The sequence below is a fragment of the Phacochoerus africanus genome, chromosome 1 (assembly GCF_016906955.1).
Source record: "Phacochoerus africanus isolate WHEZ1 chromosome 1, ROS_Pafr_v1, whole genome shotgun sequence".
NCBI classification, from domain to species: Eukaryota; Metazoa; Chordata; class Mammalia; order Artiodactyla; family Suidae; genus Phacochoerus; species Phacochoerus africanus.
Window position 1 is genome coordinate 256,667,942 of NC_062544.1, and position 7,293 is coordinate 256,675,234.

Sequence of the window (7,293 nt, forward strand, 5' to 3'; positions counted from 1 at the left end):
GAGTTGCACATCTAGGTTGTTAGGGACATATTTTGTATGTAAGAAGAATCATAGCATCTAGGGTAAAGCATTAAAAATGCTGGGCACCAGCCATAGAGGGTCTACTGCTAGGATAAGGCATGACCTGGGGAAATGGATATAGCTACAGACAGTTTACAATGGCAAGCATTCATAGATTTTGAAAGATAGACAAGGAATAACATAGCATATAGACAAGGATCTGGTTTGTGGGGAGGGCTAATGTGAAGTCATGGAGATGGTAAAGGAGATGGGAATATCAGAGGGATCAGGTCTGCCCAAACATGTGGGTGAATATTTGGCATCTGGGAAGTCTATCATTTAGAAGTAAGTGACAGTGCAGGAAGAAGTTAGGACTATAGTGTTAAAGGGATGGAAGCACTAAAACGACCATTTGTAGTTTAATGGAACAAGGCAGAAGAAGCCTTCTTACCAGAATTAGGGTGCAGGATCAGGACTGGACTAGTTGTACAGTTGATCTACTACTAAAACTGGTGCCAGTGTAGAGTTTAGTACCATCTTCTTGTGTATTATCTCATATGTTATCTGGTGTAGCTCTCAAGATGTAGCCTGTGGGGAACTTGTAGATATGGATTAACTCACCTCAGCAGGGTTGAAAGAAAGGCCTTTTGGGCTAGGGAATAGGCAGAACCTAGCTTGCTCCTGTTGAACATGATGGCTCTCTCCTCTCAATTCCTGTCAAGGTCTTTACTTATGATTATGCTGTGGTGCTTTGTATTAATTTACTGAAAAACAGTTACAACAAAAGTAACAAATCCTTTTTACTATTTTATTTCCAATTTGAAATGGAGTAACCCAAAGTTACAGAAAGAATACTAAAAATTTGTGTACCCGTCACCCTGCTCTTCCAAATGTTAATGTCTTATAATAGCTACAGCACAGTTATCAACACCAGGAAACTAATATTGATACAACACTGTTACTGATCCACAGATCTTATTCATATTTCTATAGCTGTACCCCAAATGATCTATTTCTCCTTAGTTTCCTCTGACTTGTGACATTTCTTCAGTTTTTGTCTTTATAAAGTTTTCACATTTGAAGAGTACTAAAGAATATATTTTTATTGAATATGCCTCAGTTTTTACTTGTCTGCAGTTTTCTCATGATGGAAATCATGCTGCGCATTTTTGACAATAATACTTCAAAAAGTGGCGTTTGCTCTTTCTTACTCTTTCATGTCTCAGTGGCTCATAGGATCAATATGTCCCACTACTGGGTATTAACCATGACCAGTTTGTGTCCCAACTGTAAGGTTATTTTTTCCATTGTCATTTAATAAGTGTTATGTGAAGAGACACTTTGAGACTATACAAATACTTGTTACTTATTTTACTTTTAACCGCTAATTTCGGCAACTATGGATGATTCCAAGTCCATAACTTTGAAATCATCACTAGCAGTCATTTGTATTTGCCAAATAATGATTTTCTGTTTATGTCTTTGTGTGTGTGTGTCTTTTTAGGGCTGCACCCATAGCATATAGAAGTTCCCAGGCTAGGGCCTGAATCAGAGCTGTTTAACTGCCAGCCTACACCACAGCCACAGCAACACAGGGTCAGAGCCGCATCTGTGGCCTACACCATAGCTCAGGGCAACAACGGATCCTTAACCTACTGAGCGAGGCCAGGGGTTGAACCCGTGTCCTCATGGATACTAGTCCGGTTCATGACCTCTGAGCCACAATGGGAACTCCTCACTTTTTCTACGTTTGTTAATCAGGATTCTATTATAAGGAAGCACAGTCCCTTTATCTACCCATCTTACCTCAACTGAATTTGAGGATATTTGTATTATTTTGAACATTGTGATATATTATAATCAGTACTTATTTTTAGTTCTTATACACCTCAAATTGATCTAGAGTTTGGAATTCCTTCAGTCTGGCTCCTATGTCCTTTTGCTGGCACTCTAAGATATCAAAAAATAAATTTTAAAATGTATTTTTTCAATTTTTATGGTAAAATAACTGAACAGTACAAATACACTTCTTCAATTTGTGTAATAAAATTACTGAACACAAATATAATGTATGTTAGCTGTGTCTACAAGAATAAAAAATATCTGATTAAGGAAAAAAAATGATTTTTTCTTTTTCATTTCTTCCCATGTTTAGAGATAGCCTACATATAATATTCTGGATTAATGTCACTAATTCATTGGAATTGATAATTGAAAATAAAATTCTATCGTATCAGGATGTAAAGTTAATATTTTATGTTTATTTTGTCAATTCTCAAATATTACACCTTAAAAATATTTTACATCAGAGACGAGTATATGTGATATTGAAATAATATGTATACAAAGAGGGTGATCAAGAGGACCCACAATTTTTTGTCAAGGGTAGAATATAGAGGAGTTCCTATCGTGGTGCAGCGGAAACTAATCCAACTAGGAACCATGAAGTTGTGGGTTCGATCCATGGCCTTGCTCAGTGGGTTAAAGATCAGGCATTGCCATGAGCTATGGGGAGGTCATAGATACAGCTTGGATCCTGCATTGCTGTGGCTGTGGTATAGGCCAGCAGCTATAGCTCTGATTTGACCCCTAGCCTGGGAACCTGCATATTCCATGGGTGCAGCCCTAAAAAGCAAAAAAAAAAAAAAAAGAGTAGAATATAGAGACATTGTTGCTTACCAACTAGACTGACTAGACATACCTCATTTGTTTACTGGCTCTCTATATATCATTTTTCAATGAGTTATTGATGAGCTTATAACTCAGGACTGGCAGAGCAAAACAAAGTTAGAAAATCATGATGAAAGGTCATCAATAACTTTGTGAATGTATTCACAGCCTGCCAATCGAATATATTATTTATGCAACACTGATTTCAATATATATTATGTCATCATATGAGGATTTGTTGAGATTTATTTCATTTGATTTGGAGGAATCTGTTTCAGACAGTTGTTTCCAACCTCCCAGATGACTGGCAATTCTACTTCAAAACATTATTACCACTTCACCTAGAATAATTCAGTCCCCCAGTTCTGAACCCCCCTTTATCTTTCTGTCAACCACTGAGTTCTCTAGGATATATTCGAACCTTGCAGTGTATGCGTTTGTTTGTTTGTGATGTGTGTGTATGTGTGTGTGTGTAGAAATTGGAAACCAAAACAGGGTTATCAGCTTATATCTTACACAGCAAGGACTATTTTGGCAACAACTACTATTTCTTATCACTATCATTATGTATAAAAAATACATTTTAACACTAAAATGTAGAAAGAACATCATCACAGAACAGCATTCTCCTTTAAATTTAATACTTTCAGCTTTGTGACAACCTCACATATTGCTCTTATTTTTTCCATTTCACCATGGACTGCTGAACTGAAGACAAAAAAGAAATTCTTATGATAGCAATCTCCACACTAGTAAATAAACAACAAATAATAGCAATGGTTATGCTACTATTAAACTATTAATTCTTCAGAGAGTAGCTGGATGGTTCATTTTGCAGAAAGCGTATCTTCCTACAAGTCTAGTTTTCTCTTGGATACATTACTATTTTACAAAATACAGGAGAGCTGTGAGATAAACTACTGTGACTCCACTTGTAATCCAGATGGCAGAATGATCTGGAGCTCAAGGTAGTTTTACAAACTTGTTAGCTGCTCCCAGAGTATAAATGTGGTCCACGTTCTTCATAAAATACTCTATGCACGCACATTTAAAATTTTGCCTTCCACTAGTTCTGCCTCACCATCTTTCTGTATCCCATGATTCCTCTTACTTTTCCATAACTTCAAATTTATTAGTCTTATTGCCTAGTCTTTTGAGTTGATTTTTTTTTTTGGATGATCTTGTTCTTGAATTTCACTTTTACCAAATTGTCTTTCAGTAGCACTTGACAGCAAATTTTAAAACCCATGGATTAGTTCCACCCTCCACTTTCTTTTCTAATCTCAGCTCTTGGGACATATCTATCAAAGCCCAAATAACTAGTTTTCTGAAAATGACATTCATGCCAGGAGGTTTCTGCCACTGGCTGCATTTTACTACTACATAACTAGATTTACACACTGGTTTTCTTCTCAGTTTTTATCCTAGGCACACTGAAGTAGTAGTTATTTCTGAGCAGAACTCTCTAGGAGGTGGAGTCTTGATTTCAAGTTAAGCAATACATCATCTTGTGGATCTCTGGAAGCTTTAAGAACTAAGTTTTAATTGGGCATGGTTGATCCAACAGTGGATATTAATAAATGTCCTCAGTTGGAATTACACATGATCCATGGTCGTCATTTTTTTGAGAAGTGATACTGACTGTCACTTGCTCTATATCCTCTCCTGTGGGTTTAATTTCCTCTGGCTGAATGCTCGTGAATTGACTTTAGGGACGCCTACAGTTTCCAGCCAGCTTTGGACTTCTAAATTCACTCTTGTTTGGGACCACCACCAGTTCACTCACTGCTTACTTACTACCCCTTATGCCAAAGATAATAGACAAATTTGTCACCTGTGGAGAAGTGTTATTAACACTGAAGCAAAGGAGCTGTTTCTCATCTAGATCTAATTTGTGGCAGGTAGCCAAAATTACGTTCAGTCTCCTTCTCTACAGATTCTGTTCACAAGGGCCATGACAAACATAGCTTCACACTGGGAGATCCTTTACTCAGAAAATCTTAGCTATCTAATCATGCCTGCAGTTTATGTTGGTTGTTAGCATTGGTTAGAAATAGGCAACTGCATGTTATGTTGCCTTTGAGTAAGCCAGTGTCAGGGTACTTTCAGGACCAATGGGTAGAAAATCCAACTCAGGTTAAGAAATAAAAGGAAATTTATGGTTCATAAAATTGAAAAAGGTTAGGGTAGGAAGCAGAATTCAAATGATGTGATCAGAACTTGGTTTTTCTTGGTTAGGTGTTGTTTAGTGTCTGTGGTGTTGGTTCATTGTGGGTCCAATCTGTTATTTTCCCAAACTACCTCCAAAACCATGTTCCATTGGGTTGGATTTGGTTACAAATTTTCCAAGAACTAAAGACTTTGGAATGTGATGGGAAACTGGCTACACTTGACTCACATTCTCTACCTGTGGGGCTGGGAGTAAAAGTTCACCTAAACACATGGATTAAAAATGGGAATTAATGGAGTTCCCGTCGTGGCGCAGTGGTTAACGAATCCGACTAGGAACCATGAGGTTGCGGGTTCGGTCCCTGCCCTTGCTCAGTGGGTTAACGATCCAGCACTGCCATGAGCTGTGGTGTAGGTTGCAGACGCGGCTTGGATCCCACGTTGCTGTGGCTCTGGCTTAGGCCGGTGGCTGCAGCTCCGATTCAACCCCTAGCCTGGGAACCTCCATATGCCGCTGGAGCGGCCCAAGAAATGGCCAAAAAAAAAAGGGGGGGGGGAATTATGTTAGTTTCCCAGAGAAAATTTTAGGTTTTGGGTTTGTTTTTCGTTTGTTTGTTTTGGTTGTGCCTATGTCATGTGGAAGTTCCCAGGCCAGGGGTCAAAACTGCACCACAAAAGGGACCCGGGCCACTGCTATGACAATGCTGGACCCTCAACCCATTGCACCACAGAAACTCCAGAAGACTTTAGTTATTAATTCAAGGAGCTGGGTGGATGCATACTGGTGAGATAAACAACTGATGTCTAGAAAGAAGTAGACTAGTCAGACTAGTAAATAAGAATGATTGAAATTAGCTATGAAATGAGAGGTTCAATGTCAATTGAACTTGTTCCTGTTTGATTCCCCCTATGAGGGGAAAAAAGACTGTTGTTCTTATTACTCTCCTGTCTTCTTGTTGTTGCTGTATACATATAATTTCTATGAAAAATTATGTATTCTTATTAGTTTAAGTGGAAAATTATTCAAATAGAAGTGGCATAGTTTTATGACTTTGGGTTAAGCTATAAGTGAGAAGTAACCCTGTCTTTGGCAAATTCAAAATAGATTCAGCATTTTCATTTTGAAATAATTAAAACTCATTTGTCTAAAGTTCATGCTCAGATGTGCTCACCCAATTCCTTCTTAAATGTTTTTCTAAGGAATCTATGACCTTGCCAATTATTCATTCTATACATTCATTTTAAAGCTATTATTTGTGAGGCACAAAGTTAGATGTCATATGAGAAACAGTATGTAAAATATGATCTTTGCCCTCCATAGGTTTGCAGTTTAATTAAATTTTTAGTGCCATCAAAGGACCAACCAGGAAGAAAGTCAACAGATGCTTGGGAGTGCTCTTTGTCTCTCTATAGGGCTTCCTCATGTGAGCTAATTTAAAAGACTAATATAAAATTAAATGATTTGAGTCGGCCATTTAGAATTTTCAAAACATGTGAGTAACCATTTATATAGTCTCAATACCAGAGAAAACTGCACAGTCCATGAGAATGTACAGGGAGCTTAGGCATGAAATAGAATAAAATTGTAGGGGTGTGAATAATTAGCCTTCCAAATCACAGATGCTTTCAACACAGGATATGCCTTTAGTCTCCACATAAAGAGGTTAATGATTAAATTATGTTCTTCCATTTCAAACTTACTTTTCAGATCTTTACTCTATTTCAAAATTTCCGTAATGAGCATGTTGTGCTTGTCAGAAGTTGACTTCATCCCTGAAACTTTCATGTTCATATCATTCACTTTCATCCCCAAAGTCTTAAACTTCCAGTCAATCCCTGTAATTGCTTCTCCCAGTCACACCTGTCATTAATCATCTCAGAAAAGCCCATGCAAAGTCACAACATCTGAAGGGCAGAAAAAAGAAGTGAAGCCTCTGATGGCATCACCTTTGTTAGCTTACTTGACTTGAACTGAGCTTTCCCCCCAAAGGATGATTATTGACTGAGGCTGGGGCCCGAAATAACAGGCAGTAGTCTGAGTTACATGAATTCTATTTTCTCTGCAGATTTATATTATGTTTTTATATCAGCATAGAATTGAATAAAACAGGAGGAGAAATGAACAAGAAAAGACCCTGAAATTTACTCTACCCAGTATTTCTTGCCAAAGTTTTAAAATACCTCAAAATATCACATATTTTCTTTAGACACTGATCACTTTTGATGAGCATAACAGGGTGTGAGAGTATTTTATAAGACAACAAAAAAGAAAAATTTTAATCTCAGATTCTAAGCAGATATTTATGATGATTTCCATCTCCAAGTATCTATACCCCTAACTGACAAAACAACATACCAAATATAGAAGCCCACTAGCAATGAACTTGTCCGTAATTGTCAGGGTGAGTAGTACTTGTTGTTGTTTTTGTCTTTTTTGCCATTTCTTGGGCCACT